General features: G+C 37.8%; 1 protein-coding gene across 3 annotated transcripts in view; it reads right to left on the reverse strand.

The window, feature by feature from the left end:
* The window catches only part of DLG2 (discs large MAGUK scaffold protein 2), a 2,175,716-nt gene that overhangs the window by 421,378 nt on the left and 1,732,853 nt on the right, over positions 1-21,485 (reverse strand). The window lies entirely within an intron of this gene.

Here is a 21,485-nt window from a genome sequence, read left to right on the forward strand (position 1 = left end):
CCTGGTGGTCAGGCCCTCCTGGCCTGTGTTCCTCTGTGTTTGGAATGCACACCCTCAACCTGAACCAGTTTATCCTTCAACGACTCCCTAGGCATCTCCAGAGCACTTGGTTTTGGGGGTATTATCACATTTATCACTATATTTATGAAAATATATATGTATATACACGAAAAGTTTGTGGAGAAATGTAGTTGAAAAATAGGTTTATTTTGATGCAAAATCTATGAAATTCTTGTGCAGATTTTTCAAAATATACATCTCCCATGAGCTTTTTAAAGGCCTCTCATGTACATATATGTGTATGTGTCTATCTTTTCCACCCAGTATGAATTATTTATACACAAGAAATGTATATCATATATGACTTCTTAAAGAATGATTCATTTTTCTGAAGTGGTTAAGGGCCTGGCTTTGGCTTCAGTCATACATCTAAGTTGGAAACCCAGATTTGACATTTACTTCCCAATTTAATTCATTTTGTTTAGGCCGAATTTTCTAATCCTTAAAATGGGAATAGTGGTGATACTTATATCATATGGATTTTGTAGAAAGCAAATGGAATTATGAATATAAGATTTATTTTATTTATTTGCAAGGCAGAGTTACATGGACAGAGAGGGAAACACAGAGAGACAAAGAGACAATCTGCTGGTTTACACCCCAAATGGCTTCAATGGTCAGGGTTGGGGCAGGCCAAAGCCAGGAGCCAGGAATCTTCCTTTACGCATAGCAAAATTTGAAAGCCAGCTTTGGACATTGACATGAATACACAAGTGATTTTAGAAGAATATTCAGCATTTTTTCCATAAGCCACATGTAGCCCCAGCTTACACCCTCAGATATGTTCCAAGTTCCAATCATATCAAACCCCTTGATGTTTTCTGCATTACTAACTTCCTCAAACATAAAACTCCTTCTCTCTCTTTGGTCCTTGCATATATAGGACTCTCTGCTTCCACTTAGATTCTTTTCTTTTGTCTTCTTGAGAAACTCTCTCTCATTCTTCAGGAGTATTTGAACATTTGCACTTAGTTCTTCCTAAAACTGACCTAAGATTCTATTCTGCCTGACTCATATATCTACTATCCTAATTTTCATACTCTATCTATTTGTCCACTTAACCAATATCTCTTGAGAGGTCACTATAATCCAGAGGGCTCCATTAGAACTAGTATTACAATGAGCAGACAATTTTTGATTCATAGTAGTTTACAATATAGAAGCATATCAGAAGGGCAAACATGCAAATAAATTTTCATCATTTCAAGATTTATATGAGGAAAACTATACAAATCTAATGAAAATGGAAAGGAAATCAAAGAATATCTAAATAAATAGAAAAATATTCCATATTCATGGATAGAAGACTCAACATTGTCAAGATGTCAGTTATTTCCAACTTGATCTGTACATTCAATGCACTCTCAACCAAAATCCCAGCAAGTTATTTTGTGAATATTGACAAAATGATTCTAAGCTTATATAGACAGACAAAAAATTCAAAATGGTCAACAAAATATTGAAGAAGACTAATAATACTTGAGATCAAAATTTACTCTAAAGCTACACTAATCCAGGTACTGTGGTACTGGTAAAAGAATAGACATGAATGGAAGGGCATTGAGAGTCCAAAAATAGACCCATATAAATATAGTCAAGGGGTTTTAAAAAAATATTTGAAAGGCAGAGTTACAGAGACAATGAGAGAATGAGAAAAAGAAAGAGAGAAAGAGATCTTCTGTCTGCTGATTCACTCCCCAAATGGCTGAAATTGCCAGGCCTAGGTCAGGCCAATCCTAGGAGCATTTAATTCCAACCAGGTTTCACATGCGGGCAGCAGGGACCCAAGTACTTAGGCCATCTTCTACTGCTTTACCCGGACACATTAGCAGGGATCTGGATTAGAATTGGAACAGCCAGGACTTGAATCTGCACAAATATGGGGTGCTAATGTTGCCAGTGGTGACTTAACTCTGTATCACAGCACTGGCCCTAGTCCAGGGATCTTTGTCAAAGGAGCAAAGGCAAAGCAGTGGATAAAAGACAGTGTTTTCAACAAATGGTGCTCAAATAACTGGACATCAATATTCAAATAAATAAATTCAGACTTAGACCTTATATCCTTCATAAAAATTAACTCAAATCACAGACAGACCTAAAGGCAAAATACAAAACTGTAACAGTCCAAGATTATATATGATCTTGATCTTGGTATTGGTGATGACTTTTGTTTTGAGTAAATGTGACTTTATTTATCTTTAAAGATCAATTTATTTTTTATTTGAAAGGCAGAGTTACAGAGTGAGAGAGAGAGAGAGACTTTTCATCTGCTGGTTCACTCCCCAAATGGCCACAACAGCTGGGCCTGGGCCAGGCTGAAGCCAGGAGCTTCTTCTGGGTCTCCCACGTGGGTGCAGGAGCCCAAGGACTTGGGCCATTCCCCACTGCTTTCCCAGGTGCATCAGCAAGGAGCTGGTTCTGAAGTGGAGCAGCTGGGTATTGAACAGACACACCCATATGGGATGCCAGTACTGAAGGCTGGGGCTTTTACTCACTAAGCAACAATGCTGGCCCCTTGGTGATGATTTTTTTAAAAACAATACCAAAGGCTATAATCCGTGAAAGAAGGAACTGATAATCTTGTCTTTGTTAAAACTTTAAAAGGCCTTCAGAATACCTGAAATAAAACAGGGAAAAGACAAGGCATAGACAGGGGGAAAAGAATGCAACAATATGTTAATAAAAAGACTGTTATTTGTGGGTCGGTATTGTGGTGTAACTGACTAAGCTGCCACTTAGAACACTGTCATCTGACACAAGTGCCAGTTCAAGTCCCAGCTACTCCATTTCTAATCCAGCTCCCTGTTCATGTGCCTAGGAAAGTTGCAGAAGATGGGCCCCTGCCACCACATGAAAGACTTGGATGAAATTCCAGGATTCTGCTTTAGCTTGGCCTACCCCTGGCTATTGTGGCTATGTGGGGAGTAAATTAGTCAATGGAAGATTCTCTCTCTCTCTCTCTCTCTCTCTCTGAGTTTCAAGTAAATTTTTTTAAAACACTGTTTTTCAAAATAATACAAAGAACTCTTAAATCTCAACGAAAACACAAACCACCTGACTAAAAATGGACCAAAGATCTTAACAGACTCCTCATCAAGGAAGATAGACACATATCAAATAAGCATATGAAAATATGCTTCACATTATATATCATCAGGGAAATCCAAATTAAAACATCAATGAGATATCACTGTACAGCTACTAGAATGGCCACAACTCAGAATAACAGCAAATGCTGTCTAGCATGTGGGACAATAGGTATGTGAAATAATATGCCACTTTAGAAGAGAGCTTTTTCATTCAATAAATTAAACACACTGTTATCATATGATCCAGAAAATTATGCTCTGTAGTATTTAACTAAAGGACTGGAAAGCTAACTCCCATAAGAAAAGTGTCACGTAGATGTCTCTAACATCTTTCTTCATATTTGCCAAAACTTGGAAGGAAGCAAGATATCTTTTAGTAGGTAAATAAATAAATAAACTGTGGTATAGTTAGACAATGGAATACCATTTAGCACTAAAAATCTTTCACACCAAAGGCAAGGAGGAAACTTAAATGAATATTTCTAAGTGAAAGAAGCCGGTCTGGAAAGGCTACATACTGTATGATTCCATCTATTTGACACTTTGGAGAAGGGGAAACTATGGAGATGGTAAAAAGATCAATGGTTGGCAGGGTTTGGAGGGGAGGGAAAGATGAATAGATAGAACACAGAAGATTTTTAGGAAAACGAAACTACCCTGCCTGATAATGTAATTATAAATACAAGCCATTCATTCATTCAAACACATAGAATGTACTAACATCAAAAGCGAACAATAGGGGGGCCGGCACTGTGGCACAAAAGGTGAAGATGCTGCTTGCAGATCCAGCATCCCATATGGGTGCTGGTTTGAGTCCCAGCTGCCCCACTTCAGATCCAGTTCCCCACTAATGTGCCTGGGAAAGCACAGGAGGATGGCCAAGTTCTTGGGCTCCTGTACCCACATGGAACACCTGGATGAAGTTCCTGGCTTCAGCCTGGCTTAGCCCTGGCCATTGCAGCCATCTGGGGAGTGAATCAGTCGATGGAAGATTCTCTTTCTTGCTTTCGCTCTCGCTCTCACTCTCTCTCTGTAACTCTGCCTTTCAAATAAATAAATAAATCTTTTTAAAAAAATGAACAACAATGTAAGTTATGGACTCTGGATGATGTGTTAATGCAGTTTCATTAATTATAATGAATGTACTAAGTGGGGAGCAGATGTTGACAAGGGAGATGCTATGCATGTGTTGGGGTAGGAGAAATATAGAAATTTTCTGTACTTTCTGCTCAATTTTGCTTGAACTTAAAGTATTTCTATTTTAAAATAAATAAGACAAGTCTATTTTAAAAGTGCTTGACATATGCCGGCGCTGTGGCTCGCTAGGCTAATCCTCCGACTTGCAGCGCCGGCACACCAGGTTCTAGTCCCGGTCGGGGCACCGGATTCTGTCCTGGTTGCCCCTCTTCCAGGCCAGCTCTCTGCTGTGGCCCGGGAGTGCAGTGGAGGATAGCCCAAGTGCTTGGGCCCTGCACCCCATGGGAGACCAGGAGAAGCACCTGGCTCCTACCATCAGATCAGCGCGGTGCGCCAGCCGCAGCGGCCATTGGAGGGTGAACCAATGGCAAAGGAGGACCTTTCTCTCTGTCTCTCTCTCTCACTGTCCACTCTGCCTGTCAAAAAAAAAAAAAAGAGTGTTTGTCATATGCAAACTTTTCTCCTTTTGCTCTTATGCCCTTAATTACTTAGTAAAATACCTGGCACAAGGAATATGCTCAATTAATGACTGCAGAAAGAAAACCTAAAAACTATCTAAATTTTTGTACAAATGAGTTGATCCTAAGAGCTGGTTTTGATCAAAGGAAGAGTGCAGGATTGGCAACCCTAAACAAGCAGAGGGCAGTAAAGGGATGAGGAAATTTGTCTAGCAAAGATGGGGATGAGGCACTACTAAAAATATCTGACATATCCATTTTACTGAGTGTGAGTGGTGATCAATGTAAGCCAAAAGTAGGACTCTTCCCAAGGCCTGTTTGCTGCTGAAGGTTATATGGAAAGAATCCCTGTTGTCAGATAAGACATGCCTTCACGGATGTGTCACAGAATCAGCACCATACTAGGCAAGGTGCTTTCTGACATTTTATACCTGTTTCCAACATCTATCCCTTGAAAGCACTCCAGTTATCTTACAATCATCCTGCTTTCCGCCAAAATCAACAATCAAGAAACATAAAGAACTTGCTTTCTCCTTCTTGGCATGATACATTACTGTGGAAATTACAGGAGCTCAACTCTGCATGACTCACAATGGTGCCACAAATGCAGCTCAGTTTGGTCTGGAACTTTTAGTGTTCAGAAAGATCACTCTAAAAATAACTTCTACTTATCAATACTAAGGTCACATATTTCTTGAAGGGTAACTGTAATTTCTCTGATTCTTATATGGACAATTAAAGCAGATAAGGCTTTAAGAAATGAAACAGGAAAAATCCGAGGAATGAGCTTCTCCATTCTCATCCAGAAAGACCTGAACTCTGCTCTTGACTTTTTGTGGCCTTGGAAAATCTCCCACTTTTCCCTGATCTCAGACAGTTTCCCCACATGGAAACTAGACAGTTGGACATGACAATATCTTAGATATTTGGCAACATTAATTTTCATATGAACTCCATCTTACCCCAAATTGGGGATGGCTCACAAACACATTAAAACCAGGACAATATTATAAAGCTTCTCTCAACAGTGAAGTGTGTTTTGCTGACATGCAAGACCAGGTAATTATAATGATATGTATTGCCTTCTGCAGAAACCACACACACCATCAAACACAGGCTTGAACTTTGATAGCCATGGCTCTCTTCCATGTTGCAGTTGAAATATGTTACTGGAGGTTTTGGTTTTCATTTGTGCTCAGATCATTTGCTAGTACATATATGTTGGGATTTATATGGTGATCTGGTACGACCATAGCACTGTAAACTAGCACACTGTACCCACTCTAATATGTGATGGATTGGCAGTAAAAAACCACTACTTTCACCCTTAGTCTTTTTCATACTTGAATTTAATACAAATTTGTTTTTTGGTTAGTGAGATGAGCTTTAGTTTCAATTATAATCACTGATATTTACTAAGTAGTAAGGACATTTAATCCTCATAATATCCCTATAATGAAGGCATTGTTTTCTCCTGCTTAAAGATGAGAATACAAGTTTGGAAAAGTTAAGTTTCTTGTCCTAGGTCAATCGTTAAAATGATGGTAGTAACATTCAAACTACTAATGACCTACAAAAGTCTTTAAAATGTTGTAAAACCACTGCAAGGAGAAAAAGAATGAAGAGTATTTGCTTTATTTTCCTTTAAAAAGATTGCTGGAAGTGGAGATCAGCTGCTGAGAAAACATGAATCACCCTATTTCTTAGATCATCACAGGAGAAGGAACTTTAACAAGCTATCATTTGTTAAACATAGTTTATGCATGGGAGATTGCTTAATAATTATATCAGTGGGTAGAGCCTAAGAGCTATCCTTAAGTTGTACATCTAGTAGAAGAGAAACTCTTCCACAAGAAACATGGAGAAAACCACAGCGTTATATTGTATGGCAGAGATTTGATCTGTTATATAAGCAAAAGTGAAGGGCTCTGGATACTATGCATGTAGCAGTTTCCTATGAACAATTTCAATGTGATAGTAATCACTGGAAACTTCAGGGGTGTAGAAAGAGTGGATGTGTGTATACGTATGTGAGATAGCACTCATGATCACAGGTTATAGACTTACTTTGTTATATGTAAAATACGATGTTGAGATGAGATGATGCTGTACTTAAATATATGCTATTCCTACTGAAACTCTGCCAGTAAGAAATTTCTTAATTGGGTGTTGAATATTGTATAACATCCAATAAAATGTACAAAATGTCAATAAAATTTAAATACAATAAAAATGTTCAAAAAGAGTTATTTCTTTGGATCAGCAAAAGTTTTTAAAACCTTGGTATCTCTTTCTAAATAGGGCACGCTGTCTTTATTTGTTTCTCAACCATGTGCTGCGACTGTATCTCCTGAGGATACATGAGAAGTACACAGAAAGTGTTTTTTAAATGAATAATGAATGGAAACTTTGTCAGTTCTGGTATGGTGGAGGTGGGAAGAGGTTCCAGCACAAAAAGCGGCAGATGGGACATAGGGAGAGAGATGAAAAAGGGAACTAGCCCCCTGCCAGGTGTTGACTGTGTTTATTACAAACTATGCTAGGACTTTTACATATTCAAAAATAAATTGTCAAAACAATCCTATAAAGTAGATTTTATATCCTTACTTTATAGATTAAAGAAACAGAGGCATAAAGAAGCTCGTAAGAGCTCAAGACGATACAGCTATTAAGTGCTGTCACCAGAACTTAAATGAAGGTACAGAAAAATCAGAAGGCCATGTTCTTTAAATTGCCCAGGGGTTCCTATGCAAAGTAGAGGGACTTGAGGATAAGCCATGACTTCAGGGGTACAGGAAAAACACTATAAGGAGAGAGCAATGTTCACACATTTTGTCATACAATATTGATATTGAAAAGCAATGAAGAATTCTTCACAAAACTGAATAGGCTATGAAGAGTACAAGTCTTCTATGCTCACACGTAGCTTTTTTAGGGTCGTACTTGGAAAAAGTCTCAGCTCCTGAAACAAGTGTATGTGAACATGAAACTTCCTTAGACTAAAAAAGCTGTTCTTCTACCCTTCAGGTTTGATGGTTGATAAAAATCACCAAAACTCCATCTAAACAAGCTACTGGTTTCCCTCAAATCAACCACTTGTTCCTTTATTTTGACATTACATAGATATAATCTCAATGAATTGCTATTTTCAACATCCTTTTATCCTCACTGGCCTGTGAGTTTCTCAAGGGCAGGGATTAGATGTTTTTCTTCTTCAATTTCTCTAATGCTTCACCGAAATGCTTGGCTCACACTAGATATTCAGTACATGCTGAGTTGAATAAATGAACAAAAGGTTAATCAATAAGCTCAGTGACTGAATGGATGAATGGAGTTTGTCCCATGCACAAGTCTCCTTGAACAGTCTGATCTCTAGCTAACAAGCAAGAACCTTTACCAAATGTGATCCATTAGTCAATAAAGGCTAATGACTGACATCTTAAAAGCAACTTCAGCGGAATAAACATTCACCAGGATTGAAAATCAGCAGAGAGATTAAATAAAGGATAAAGATCACTGGTTGCTTTTCTGGCAATAGCGGGGCATCTGGCCCGTGGCATAGAATATAGATGTGCTCTTCCTTTAAATGTTCTTATAATTGGCCAGGAGAAGGAAGTAAACAAAAATCCTAATGGAATTTGAGGGTCTCTAAGGAATTTGAAATATATTCAGAGAAAAACACCAGATTTAGTCTGGATATATGAAGATGGATGTCTCAAGATGAGTAATCTAATGAAGGCTGACAAATGATACCCAAAGCAATTCTCTTCATCCACTGTTCTCCTCAGTCTTGCCACATCCCAGGTCACAGTCAGGCAAGGTAAACTATAATTAGCACCATTTTTCATAAATGGTTCAGTCCAAGGTCAAATACAATGTCCAGTGGAGGTTCATCAGAAAAGATGGAAGTTGTTCAAACTCATGTGATGGATCAGCAACCAGAAAACCCTGCTGACCAAGACTGTTGTTTAGAGCCATTTTTATGAATGACAAAGACAGAATGGGAAAGGACTTCTGTCAGTCATACTTTAAAAGATGTGTTTGCGGTATCTGTGACATTTCTGCTAAGGTAGGACATTCTAGTGGTCAGAATCTAGGCTGGAAGACAGTCTAGGCTTCTCCCCTTGTCAGACACATGACCTTGGAGAAATCACTTATCCTCTGCCACATCTATAAACAGGATAAATTATTCTTTCCCAGCCACCTAAAAAGTTGCTGTTGGGATCAAATTGGCATAATGTCTATAGGATGTCTTTTTAAATTATAATGCCTTACAAACATAAGCCTAGTACCTTCAGAGTGAACAGCAAAACACATGAATATATATAAAATATAAAAATATATCAATATATTATATATTAATATTTTATATTAATATATAAATATGTTATATATTTAAAATATATTTTAAAATATATAATATATTATATATAATTTATATATTTTATATATAATAGAAATTTATATATAGAAATTTATATATATTTATATAATATATTTATATGTATTTATATAATGTAAATTTATATATTTTATATATACAATATAAAATATATATAAAATATAAAAAATGAAATGAATGGAGAATAAAGATGAAGAGGAAAGAAGGAGGAAGTTTATGGGGGAGGAAATAAGGATAGAAAATAAGAGGAACCAAAGCAATGAATTGGTAGAGAATGAGAAAGGCAGGAAGCAGAAGTAGCAAGGAGGATCTCAGAGTTCTGGTACCTTGGGAGATACACAAGCAAACACATCGAACAAAAGACCCAATGGAACAGCAGAGCTGATTGGAGATGGGATTTAGAAAACCACATCCATACCATGACCACACTACACAGGGTTCTGATAAGCAAACTGAAGGCTCCATCAAACGGCATGTTCAGAGGAGACAGCGAGTCAACCATGAGTCAGCTTCCTTATCACAAGCTCCTAAGTGACACGTGCTACTGAATTCATGTTCTACTCTGTGCTCTCATCAGTAATATGCTTAGACTTGTAATCATTGCGCAGCAACTGATGGCCCTTTCTCTTTGCTTAGTTAACCCCTTCTCATCATGGAGATGAGAGTCTTCCTTGGCCTCTCTGAAGAGACCAGGTTCTCTGTTGTAGGCACAGTAATGGATCTGCATTTGTATGTATGATTATCAGATTAATGTCTCATTTTACCACTAGACTGAGGGCAAAGTCAGCGTCTGCTTTGCTTATCTTTCTTTTGCCAATTGGATTTGTTGATTGGAAGCATCATAAATAGATTCAAGTCAGCATGTGCAGCCTTAATACCAGGAATTTTCTAGGCAAAGGGCAATATTCAAAAAGGGTAATGGAAATGTACAAAGATGGTGGTGGGGCTTCAGTTGAGAAGTTTGTGACAGACAGATCTGACAGTTTGGGCATTTTGTTACTTCTTGATTCATTCCATATTATTAACTAGTTCCTCAATGCCATCTCTATCAATGTAATGGATGCTCACATTGCTATTAAACAACCATGAATAGTAAGAATGACAATTTCCTTTCTGAGTATTCTACAGTGCTCTCTTTTGTATATTTTTAATAATACCATAATGAAAAGAAAGTTTATTCACAATTTACTTTGAGGTCGTTATTAAACAAATTTATTAAAAGCTGAAAAATTTCCAAGGAAGATACATGCAGTCATAAGTAATCATTTGGTGTTGAACTATGCATAGAAAATAAGGACTATTTCTATTTTTAAAACTTCAAATCAAATTCCAGACTGACTCCTGAGGCATCCTTCCAAGATAAATTCCAAGGACTTAGCACTAAGCAGTCCTTGATGATGGAGGCCACTGACTAGGAGCCTAGCAGCTCTCGTTAACCAGACTCCTTACCTGTCAATTCCTGCTTTCTTCCTAGTCCTGTTGTATAAAACATAAGACAACAGTGTGGCAAGAATAATCCTCCATTTCTTCGAATTAAGTATATTTCAAGGTGAATGGAATCACAATAGGAGTTTCTTCCACTTTTAGTAACATTCTTTTATGAAATTGGATTCTTGACAAAGATTATAATAATAAAAAATTTAAAAACTTCAGAAATCACATGGAATATCACTTTGTGTTTCTATGTCTTATGCTTCCAAATTGGCCAACTTGTAATAACAAAATACATGTAATTTAAAAAACTTTTTTCTCTTTAATGTGATATTAATAAAAACAGAATAGATTCAATGTACTTCATAGGCATAATTCTAAAAACATGATAACCCCTTCCTCCTTCCTCTATTTCTCTTTCTTCCTTTCTTTCGAGCTTTAATCATCTATGGATTGTTTTAAAATTTACTGTATATGAGTGAAATGGTCATCTTTTCATTTTATTATTATTTATAGCCTTTGCCTATATTCCTGTTGAGCTAGGATTTTTTGCTTTTTACTTGCTGAACTCATATTTAGTGAAGCATTAAGCCTTTGACTATAACGTAAATTAAAACGTTATTTTAAAAACAATATGTAAGTTTTGAATGTGTTTGTGATAATCACATAAAAAGATTTTGCTTCACACAGTTGTCGTCTCAACAGCAGATGGCGTTAGCAATTCAGGTGCTGAGAGAGAAGCAGAATCCGGGTATTGAGAGCTCTTAAAAATTTTCTAGCTGTTTGTAGCCTCAGCATTTTTCAACACTAATAAATTTTTGACAAATCTTAAAGTTTACTCTGATGCTACCTTGTATATTTTCAGCCCCACACAAGTAAAGAGAAAGATTACAATGGCTAGAAAAAGATTGAGGAAATGGAAAAGAGAAGCAATAGTCCCTATAGGGGCTAAAGAAAATGAGCTGACAGATCACTAGGAGTGCAGGTAAAATTTGTGAGACATAAAAAGGAAACACTTGATTGTGAACTGCAGGAATAGAGATGGTCTTTTGAAACCCCAACCCCTGTCACCCCAGTTTAAACTGTGAAGGTTCACCTGCCTTCACTTCCTAGCCTCGGAGACAGAAGAAGGATCTGTAAACTCTCTGAGACCTTCCAAAGCGCTAGGATGTTTTAGCAGGTGATCTGACAGTAAGTGGAAGCTGAGACTCTCACCCAGAGTTTTATCACCCAAGAGGCAGGTCTGTCTTTATTGGACTGTAAATTACAAACCAAAAATTGTTCTGACCATTTGTAAAAATCAGCTAGCTTCTCATCCCTTTAATTTTCTTACATTCTCCATAAATATACTCTTCAGCTGGAAGGAGAGCAAAATAAGGAAGAGGGTGACACTTATATATGCTATTTGATACAGTCTAAAGATACACAAAAAGCCTCTCCACTTAGCCCAATTTGCCCGTTTGATTTGGTAGAGTCACATAAATTTCTGCAGCAAAGTTTTAGATTTTTGGCCTGTGATACCAGCAACTAACAACCTGTATAAAGCTTTTCTTTCAAGTTTTAAAGAGCATCCCTGTAATTTGGTGTATTAATCAACACACCAGGCCCCTGCAGAGTATAACTAGTTCTGCTTCTTAGGGGTAGGGTGCAGAGGTGTGCAGGGGGAAATTGAGCATTTTACTGGTTATAAAAACAGAAAGACTATTGGGTCTCTGAATCTGTGGGTAGGGAGAGATAACTCAAGCCAACTGTGCCAAAGGGCAGCTATGTAAAGTCCAATGGTCCCTTAAAGTTTATCCTCCATATCTAGAAACAATTATAGAAGGCCAGAAGCCATTTCCTTCTCCAGAATGTTAGAGTCAGAATGTTAAATTTGAAATGCATAGATTTTTTTTTATTTAACTCAGTCTTATCATTTTGTATATGAGGTAACAGACCAGCTCAAAAACACACAGTAAGAAGTGGCAAGCCTGGGTTGTGGGTTCTGATTCAGTGATGTCCTTATGATTGTCAGGTCCCTTTCTGGAGTAAGCATATAATTTTAAATGAAGTATCTGGGTCAATAAGACCACGAAGTCTGAGCCTTGTAAGTCATCATGATCTTGTGAAGTCTGAAACGTAGTCGCTATAAATAAGCTTCTCCCACCCAGGACCAAAAAAAAAAAAAAAAAAAAAAATCAGAAAGAGGACAAGAGAAAACAATCTCTCAGGACAAGACAGAATAATCTCTCATAGTTTTGCCTGTATATGTGTGTTTTAATCTTGTTTCTGTCACTTCCCAGGTTTTGGTAAGGGACAGGCGTTTGGTGCAATAGTTCAGCCAATGCTGGCAACATCTACATTCCATATCAGAGCACCTGGGTTAATTCCCAGCTCAGGCTCCTGCTAACGTGTACTTTGGGAGGCAGCAGTGATGGCTCAAACAACTGAGTCCCTGTCACCCACAAGGGAGAGCCAGATTGAGTTCTAAGCTACTGGTTTTAGCCTGGCCCAGCCATGGCCAATGTGCATATTTGGGGAGTGAATCAGCAAATGGAAGACATCTACTGTCTCTTTTTCTCTCTACCTTTCAAATAAAAATACATAAATAAATAAAAATTTAAAGAGATATTTGAAGAGATGGCAACTTGTGGCTTTCCAATCAAATTTGAAAATGAAGTAGAACAGTTGGCAGGGGGTGGTGTATATGAGGACTATGCTTTAAAACTGAAAACTCTCAGGTTTGCTGAGGAAACTAAAACTCTCCCTCCACCTGGCATACTGGGCTGTGCTGTGGGGGTCAGCACTCAAACTAGCTTACTCAGGCTCCCTAGGAGAGGGGTTCCTTCTCGTCAGTGAATTTTCTTATTTTGAATGGTGTAAGTATTTGCCTGGAAACTATTCTGTTTTCAGGACAGTGATGAGTGGAGGCCATCTTCATGTATTCTTAGACTCTGCCCCTGGTTTCACCTACTGTCATTACCCCGCAGTCTCTGAGCAACCTGGGTGCTACTAAGCAGAGCTGCTTTCTTCTGAGCTATAGGACCCCCACACACTTCTATTGCACTGGGGTAGGAATTTGTGTGGGTGGCACTCCTGGAAATCCAATTCTAGGAGATTCCATTCACATGGAATATAGCAGTCCTCCCTTTACATGATATTGCTGTCCATAGTTTCAGTTACCCATAGTCAATTATGACCTGAAAATATTAAAAGGAAAATTCCAGACATAAACTATTGATAAATTTAAAATTGTGCACTAGGCCGGCGCCGTGGCTCACTAGGCTAATCCTCCGCCTTGCGGCGCCGGCACACCGGGTTCTAGTCCCGATCAGGGTGCCGGTTCTGTCCCGGCTGCCCCTCTTCCAGGCCAGCTCTCTGCTGTGGCCAGGGAGTGCAGTGGAGGATGTCCCAAGTGCTTGGGCCCTGCACCCCATGGGAGACCAGGATAGGCACCTGACTCCTGCCATCGGATCAGTGCGGTACGCCGGCCGTAGTGCGCCAGCCGTGGCGGCCATTGGAGGGTGAACCAACGGCAAAGGAAGACCTTTCTCTCTGTCTCTCTCTCTCTCACTGTCCACTCTGCCTGTCAAAAAATAAAAAAAATAAAAATTGTGCACTATTCTGAGTAGTGCGACTAAATCTTTGCTTTGTTTTGCATGGGACAAGAATCATTCTTTTATCCACTGTGTCCAAGCTTTATACACTACCTGTCCATTAGAAACTTTTTAATGTTTTGGTTATGGGATTAACTGTTGTGGTATCACAGTGCTTATGTTCAAGTAACTTTTATTTTACTTAATAATGGCCTCAAAGTGTGAAAGTAGTTATGTAGGCAACTCAGATTTGTTAAACAGAAGGCATAAATTGACTCCTTTTGGTGAAAAGGTAGAAATGCTTCACTTAACAAGAAGAGAAAAGGACATCGCAGGTTTAGCTTGCTAAGATTTACAGAAATAATGAATCTCCTAGCCATGAAGATACAAAGAAAGAAAGAAATTTGCACTAATTTTGCTATTGCACCTTAACCTGCAAAAATTATGGCCATAGTGTGTGTTAAGTGCTTAGTCGAGATGAGAAAACCATTAAAATGATAATATTGGTTACTATCTTGAGTCCCGGGCAGCCACTAGAGGTTTTGGATCATCTTCTCCTGGATAAGGGGGACTGTTGTATCTTGTGAAAGGTACCCCCTGGAGTTATACAGCACTTTGCCTTGCCTCCAAGGGTGATTTGAAGCTGAGAATACCTTGTTCTGCTTCATTAATCAATATTCTTTCACTGGCTTTCTGTTGCCCTGAAATGTGGATTAGAAATGTCAAAGTTTGTTCTTTGAAATGCTCTCCTATTTCTTTAAGCACTATGAGATTATTCTTTTTAAAAATTCCATTAGCTTCCTTTTAATAGGTCTCAGGAGGAAGAGGAGATTAAGGTGTGGCTCCTATCTGTCAAAATGAACTTGAACCATAGAGCTCACACTGTTAATGGTGATATTATTCTGCCTTATCCTGTCGGGGATAGTTATAGATGATCAGATATCAATTCAAAAGCATCAGTGACTTAATGGTGGATGGCTCAATTAGACACTTTTGTTGTCTAAATGGATCAAATTAAGTGGAAATCTGAAATGTTTCCACTTATTTTATGTCACGTTAATGGCAACTTAGGTGAAAATTACATAAACATATGACCTTTTAAACTACATTCATCTTTAAAATATTATGGGTAGTGGCTCTTCACAAAAACATTAGGAAAGAGAATTTTGAAATAATGAAATTTCCAATTTCAGTTGATTGCTCACACTCTGCAGTTTAATGTCTTAATAGAAAACCTGCTAAAGAGCCAGTGGTCTTATGCAAAATGAAAGATAACAATCCCTCTGTGTGTTTAGGACAATGATTATATACCACATTGCCTATTAATCTGACAGTCAGCTGGGTACATGTAGAATGAATCTTTGTGTTGTGGGCTCTGCAAAGAATTACTGAGACATTCTGTACTAAATATTTCCACACTTATACATTATTTCTACCTCAAATATTTTTATATCTAGAAACGGCTTACATATATATGTATAAGTATATATTATATACATAAATATATATACACACACATATATATATATTTAAGAGCAGGTGTTCAAAGTTGGTCTTCAGGCTAATCTAGGCTATAAAAATAGATTTTGTTTATTTTTTTCCAACAACTTGGAATAAGTATATATTTAATATGTAACAGTACTTTTTCAAAAAGTTGATCACTTCTATAGTATTCCCTTCTTTGGTTGTTGAAGAAATCTGGGCTTACCAAGGCAAAGGGTTTCATTTATGATTAACAACAACACAGATGGCAAAGGCCAGGATTCAAAATGAACTCTTTCACCATTGCTGTTCAGTATAGTTCTGGAAGTTTTAGCTATTAGGCAAGCAAAAGAAATCAAATGGATACAAATTAGAAAGGAGAAAGTAACATTGTCCCTACTGCACATGATATGATCCTATGTATTTGGGAACCAAAAGACTCCACTAAGACTTCAGCAACTCATAGGAGAGTTTGGCAAAGTTGTAGTTCATAAAAATAAACATACAAAAATCAATAGCATCTGTATATACAAATAATGCCCGACTGAGAAAGAACTTTTAAGATCAGTCCCACTTACAATAGCTAACAAAAAAATAAAATAATTTGAAATATAGGAGATGTACAATTTGGGACATGCTCAATCGGACTTGCCCCAAATGGCGGAGTTAGAAATGTGCCAGGGGATTCCAATACAATCCCATTAAGGTGGCATGTACCAATGCCATCTCACTAGTCCAAGTGATCAATTTCAGTTCACAATTGATCACACTGATGGGTCTAAGAGTCAAAGGGATCACACAAACAAGACTAGTGTCTGCTAATACTAACTGAGAATCAAAAGAGGAGAGAATGATCCATCATGGGAAGCAGGATACACAGCAGACTCATAGAAAGGCAGGTGTCCTAAATAACACTTTGGCATTAGAATCAGCCCTTAAGGCATTCGGATCTGGCTGAAGAGCCCATGAGAGTATTGTAGGCATGGAAAGCCAAGATACCATGGAAAAGAAAAAAAAGAAGACCTAAATGAAAGATCTCTGTGAGTGAGATCCCAGTAGAAAGAATGGGGCCATCAAAGAAGGAGGTACCTTTCTCTGAAGGGAAGAGAGAACTTCCACTTTGACTATGACCTTGTCTGAATAAGATCGAAGTCGGCAAACTCAAAAGGCTTCCATAGCCTTGGCAACTCATGACTAGAGCCTAGGGAGATTACTGACACCATAAACAAGAGTGTCAAATTGTCAAGTCAGCAAAAGGAGTCACCGTGTACTTACTTCTCATGTGGGATCTGTCCTTAATGTGTTGTCCAATGTGAAGTAATACTATAACTAGTACTGAAACAGTATTTTACACTTTGTGTTTCTGTGTGGGTGCAAACTGATGAAATCTTTACTTAATATATACTAAATCGATCTTCTGTATATAAAGATAATTGAAAATGAATCTTGATGTGAATGGAATGGGAGAGGGAGAGGGAGATGGGAGGGGTGCGAGTGGGAGGGAAATTATGGGGGGGGGGGGGAGGAAGCCATTGCAATCCATAAACTATACTTTGGAAATTTATATTTACTAAATAAAAAAAAGAAAAAATAAGAAAAAAAATTGAAATACATTTAACCAAGAATGTGCAAGAGTTTTTCTATGATGAAAATTACAGAACATTAAGAAAGAATTAAGGCCTGCGCCGTGGCTTAACAGGCTAATCCTCTCTCTTGCGGTGCTGTCACACCGGGTTCTAGTCCCAGTCAGGGCACCGGATTCTATCCTGGTTGCCCCTCTTCCAGGCCAGCTCTCTGCTATGGCCCGGGAAGGCAGTGGAGAATGGCCCAAGTGCTTGGGCCCTGCACCCGCATGGGAGACCAGGAGAAGCACCTGGCTCCTGGCTTCGGATCAGCGAGATGCGCCAGCCGCAGCAGCCATTGGAGGGTGAACCAATGGCAAAAGGAAGACCTTTCTCTCTGTCTCTCTCTTTCTCTCTCACTATCCACTCTGCCTGTCAAAAAAAAAATTAAAAGAAAAAAAAGAAAGAATTAAAGATACATACACACACACACACACACACACAAACAGAAAAATCTTTCATATTCACAGATTGGAAGAATTAATGTCACCTAAATGTCCATTCTACCCAAAGCAATTTACAGACTCAGTGTTATCCCAATCAAAACACCAAGGACATTCTTCTGAGATCTAGAAAAAAAATCCTAAAATTCATATGGAAACACAAGAGACACTGAATATCTAAAGCAATCTTAATAAAAACAAAGTCAGAAGCATCATAATACCAGATTTCAAGACTTTCTACAAGATAGTTATAATCACAACAGCCTGATACTGGCACAAAAATAGACATGTAGACCAATGGAACAGAGGAGGAACTCCAGAAATTAGTCCACACAGCTATAACCAACTAATTTTTGACAAAGGAGTTAAAATCAATCCCTGGAGTAAGGACACTCCCTTTAATAAATGGTGTTGGGAAAATTGGATCCACACATGCATAAGTATGAAACACGACTCCATGTATGCCTTATATAAATATCAACTCACAATGGAACAAGGATTTAAATCTATGACCTGATCCCAGCAAATGACTAGAGGAAAACATTAGGGGAACTCTGCAAACAATGGTGTAGGCAAAAATTTCACGGTAAAGACCCCAAAAACACAGGCAATCAAAGGCAAAGTAGACCAATGGGATTACATCAAGCTAAGAAGCCACTGCACTGCAAAGGAAATACTCAACAAAGAGGCAACTGATAGAATGAGAGAAAACATTTGCAAAAACTATAGTCTGATAAGGATTAACATCTAGAATATATAAGAAGCTCAAATGGCCAAGAGACAAATGAAAATAAAATGCTCAGGATCAGCAGCCATCAGTAACCACAATGAGGTTTCACCTCATTCCAATCAGAAAAGCTATCTCAGGACCTTTGTCCTCAAATAGTTGTATAACAATTATGTCTAAGTGCTCACAAAAGATGTATCATTCTTGGGTGCTTCTTTAATGTTAATTAAGTTTCTTAAAAAAAGAAATGAAATTAATTTTAAGATGCAATGACTTTGAATAGCCCTTGTCTAGGCTGTTGAGGGACAGTTTTTTTTTCTATTTTGTGCAAATTGCTGAACTCTTTACTTAGTATAGAATTGGTCTTCTGTGTATAAAGTTAATAAAAAATGGATCTTAGTGGAAAATGGGACAGGGAATGTGAGAAGGAGAACGAGGAGGGTTGGGAGTGTGTTTGGGAGGACGGATATAGTGGGAAGAATCACTATATTCCTAAAGTGAAATGCTTGAAGTTTGTATTCCTTAAATAAAAGGTTTCTGTGGAGAAAAATAAAGATAACAAAAAGAAAAAAGAAAGGCTATCACTCCCAAATCAAAAAACAATAAATGTTGGTGAGGATGTGGAGGAAAATGTACCTTAGTACACTGTTGATGGGAATGCCAACTAGTACAACCATTATGGAAGACAGTATGGAGATTCCTCAGAAATCTGCAAATAGATCTTCCAAATGACCCAGTCATCTACTCCTAGGATTTACCCAAAGAAAACAAAATCATCATACTAAAGAGTTATTTGTATCCCCATGTTTATGGCAGCTCAATTAACAATTGCTAAGGTATAGCATCAACCCACACATCCAAGCATTGATGACTGCATAAAGAAATGTGGTAGATATACACTATGGAATACTGCTCAGTCATAAAAAAGACAATATACTGCTTTCACAACAAAATGGATGTTAACTAGAGACCATTATGCTTAGTGAAAGGAGTCAGTCCTCAAAAGACAAATAGCATATGTTTTCTCTGATTTGTGATAGTTCATATAGTTACAAAAATGCCTAAAAATTAAACTGACATCTTATGATTTGATTTTTGTTTATAGCCATTGTCTATATTCTTGTGGAATAGCAGTCTTTCTACTTTTTACTTGTTCAGCATTATGATTAGTGGTAAATTAAGTATGTGATTATAAAGTAAATTAAAAATATGTTATTGTAAAATAAAGAAAAAGAGAAAGGAAGGGGGGAGGGATTGAGAGAAAAAAAGGTGAGAGGGATGTATAGTTGTCTTCTTAGAATTGTACCTATGAAATATATAAAATCTGATCTCTTTATATTAATAAAAAACAAAACAAAACAAATTCTTTGATTACAGAGAAAGCTTTCTTCTACTACTACAATGAAGAGAGTATTTTTATACAGTATTATTCACTAGATACAAGACAAACTATTTTATATCAGTTGTAACAATGGGGGGCTATGAAGTTGATAATACAATTTTTTGGTACTCAGTAAAGGACTGGCTCTTGTGGTTAAAGTAATTTTGGGGCCAGCACTGTGGCATAGTGGGTAAAGCCACCACCTGCAGTGTTGGCATCCCTTATGGGTGCCAGTTTGAGTCTCAGCTGGTCCACTTCTGATCTAGCTCTCTGCTATGGCCTAGGAAGGCAGTGGAAGATGGCCCAAGTCCTTGGGCCCTTGCACCTGTGTGGGAAGACCTGGAGGAGGCTCCTGGCTCCTGGCTTTGGATCTGTGAAGCTCCTGCCATTGAGGCTGATTGGGGAGTGAACCGGTGGATGGAGGACCTCTCTCTCTCTCTCTCTGCCTTTCTCTCTCTGTGTAACTCTTACTTTCAAATAGATAAATACATATTTTTAAAAGTAATTTTGGTTTTATCTTATTAGAGAACTACAATTAGTGATTGTATCTATCACAGGGTTCATTTAACTCAAGTGGAAAATGCAAAAAAACGCAAAAAAGTACATATTAGCAAACTGCTAATAAGCTTTTGTTAATCAGAAGAATGAAAGAAAAGGTTGGAAACTGCTTTAGAAGGAAATGCCCTTATTTAGCATAGATCTAAGAAATCTTTGTGTTAATGACCCAAGTGTGGCCAGCCTGAGCCCTGCCAGGGGAGCTATTCATAAGCAACAGCAAAGTTTAGTCCCCAAACATTCACCTCTTCCACAAATCACAACTCAGCATCAAAGCATGCACATAGACCTCCAGAACATTCAAAGCTGCAGGTTACTGATTCTATTTAACATTAGAGTAAATTCTAGTTTCTTTTTCTTTTTGCCACAGGAAATTCTTTACTATGTCTAACATTGCCTGAATGTGGTTTTTTGAATGACATGATCAATGCTCTTCAACTCAATATTTAGTCTTTTCAGACTACTTTATAGAGTACAGAGGTGTGCATTATTTAGTCTTGATTTCAAATTCAGGCTGTGGTACTTCCTATGCAAGTTTCCTTGGGAAAATTAACTAACCTCACTGAGAATAAAGGTTTAGAAAAAAAAGACCTATGTCATATACCTGTTTTGGAAATAAAACAAGGTAAGGTGGATGGATAGAGAGGAGATGATGGATGGATGGATGGATGGATAGATAGATACATAGATAGACAGACAGACACCTACAAACATAGGCAGACAGTAAGATAGAGCTATCTAATGATAGAGCCCAATACCTAAAAGGCACTCAATAAATGTCAGTTTCTCTTTTTTACCACTGAAGGAATATTTATGAATGTGTACTCTTCAGAAATACCCACATATGCTTCACTTCTCAGCTGAAGAGTTACATCTCCTCCAAAACCATCCTGTCCTGCTCTTTTGCCCCCTTTGATGCCCATTCTCAGCCAGATATGTCTCCAGTATTCTCCACTAATCACTTATACATATTTCCTATATAGACCAATACTTATACTGTATTGCAAGCATGTGTTTGTATTTTCTTCTGTCATTCATATTGGGCAATGAGCCCTATGAAGGG

Source organism: Lepus europaeus, chromosome 7, assembly GCF_033115175.1.
Source record: "Lepus europaeus isolate LE1 chromosome 7, mLepTim1.pri, whole genome shotgun sequence".
Classification (NCBI taxonomy): Eukaryota; Metazoa; Chordata; class Mammalia; order Lagomorpha; family Leporidae; genus Lepus; species Lepus europaeus.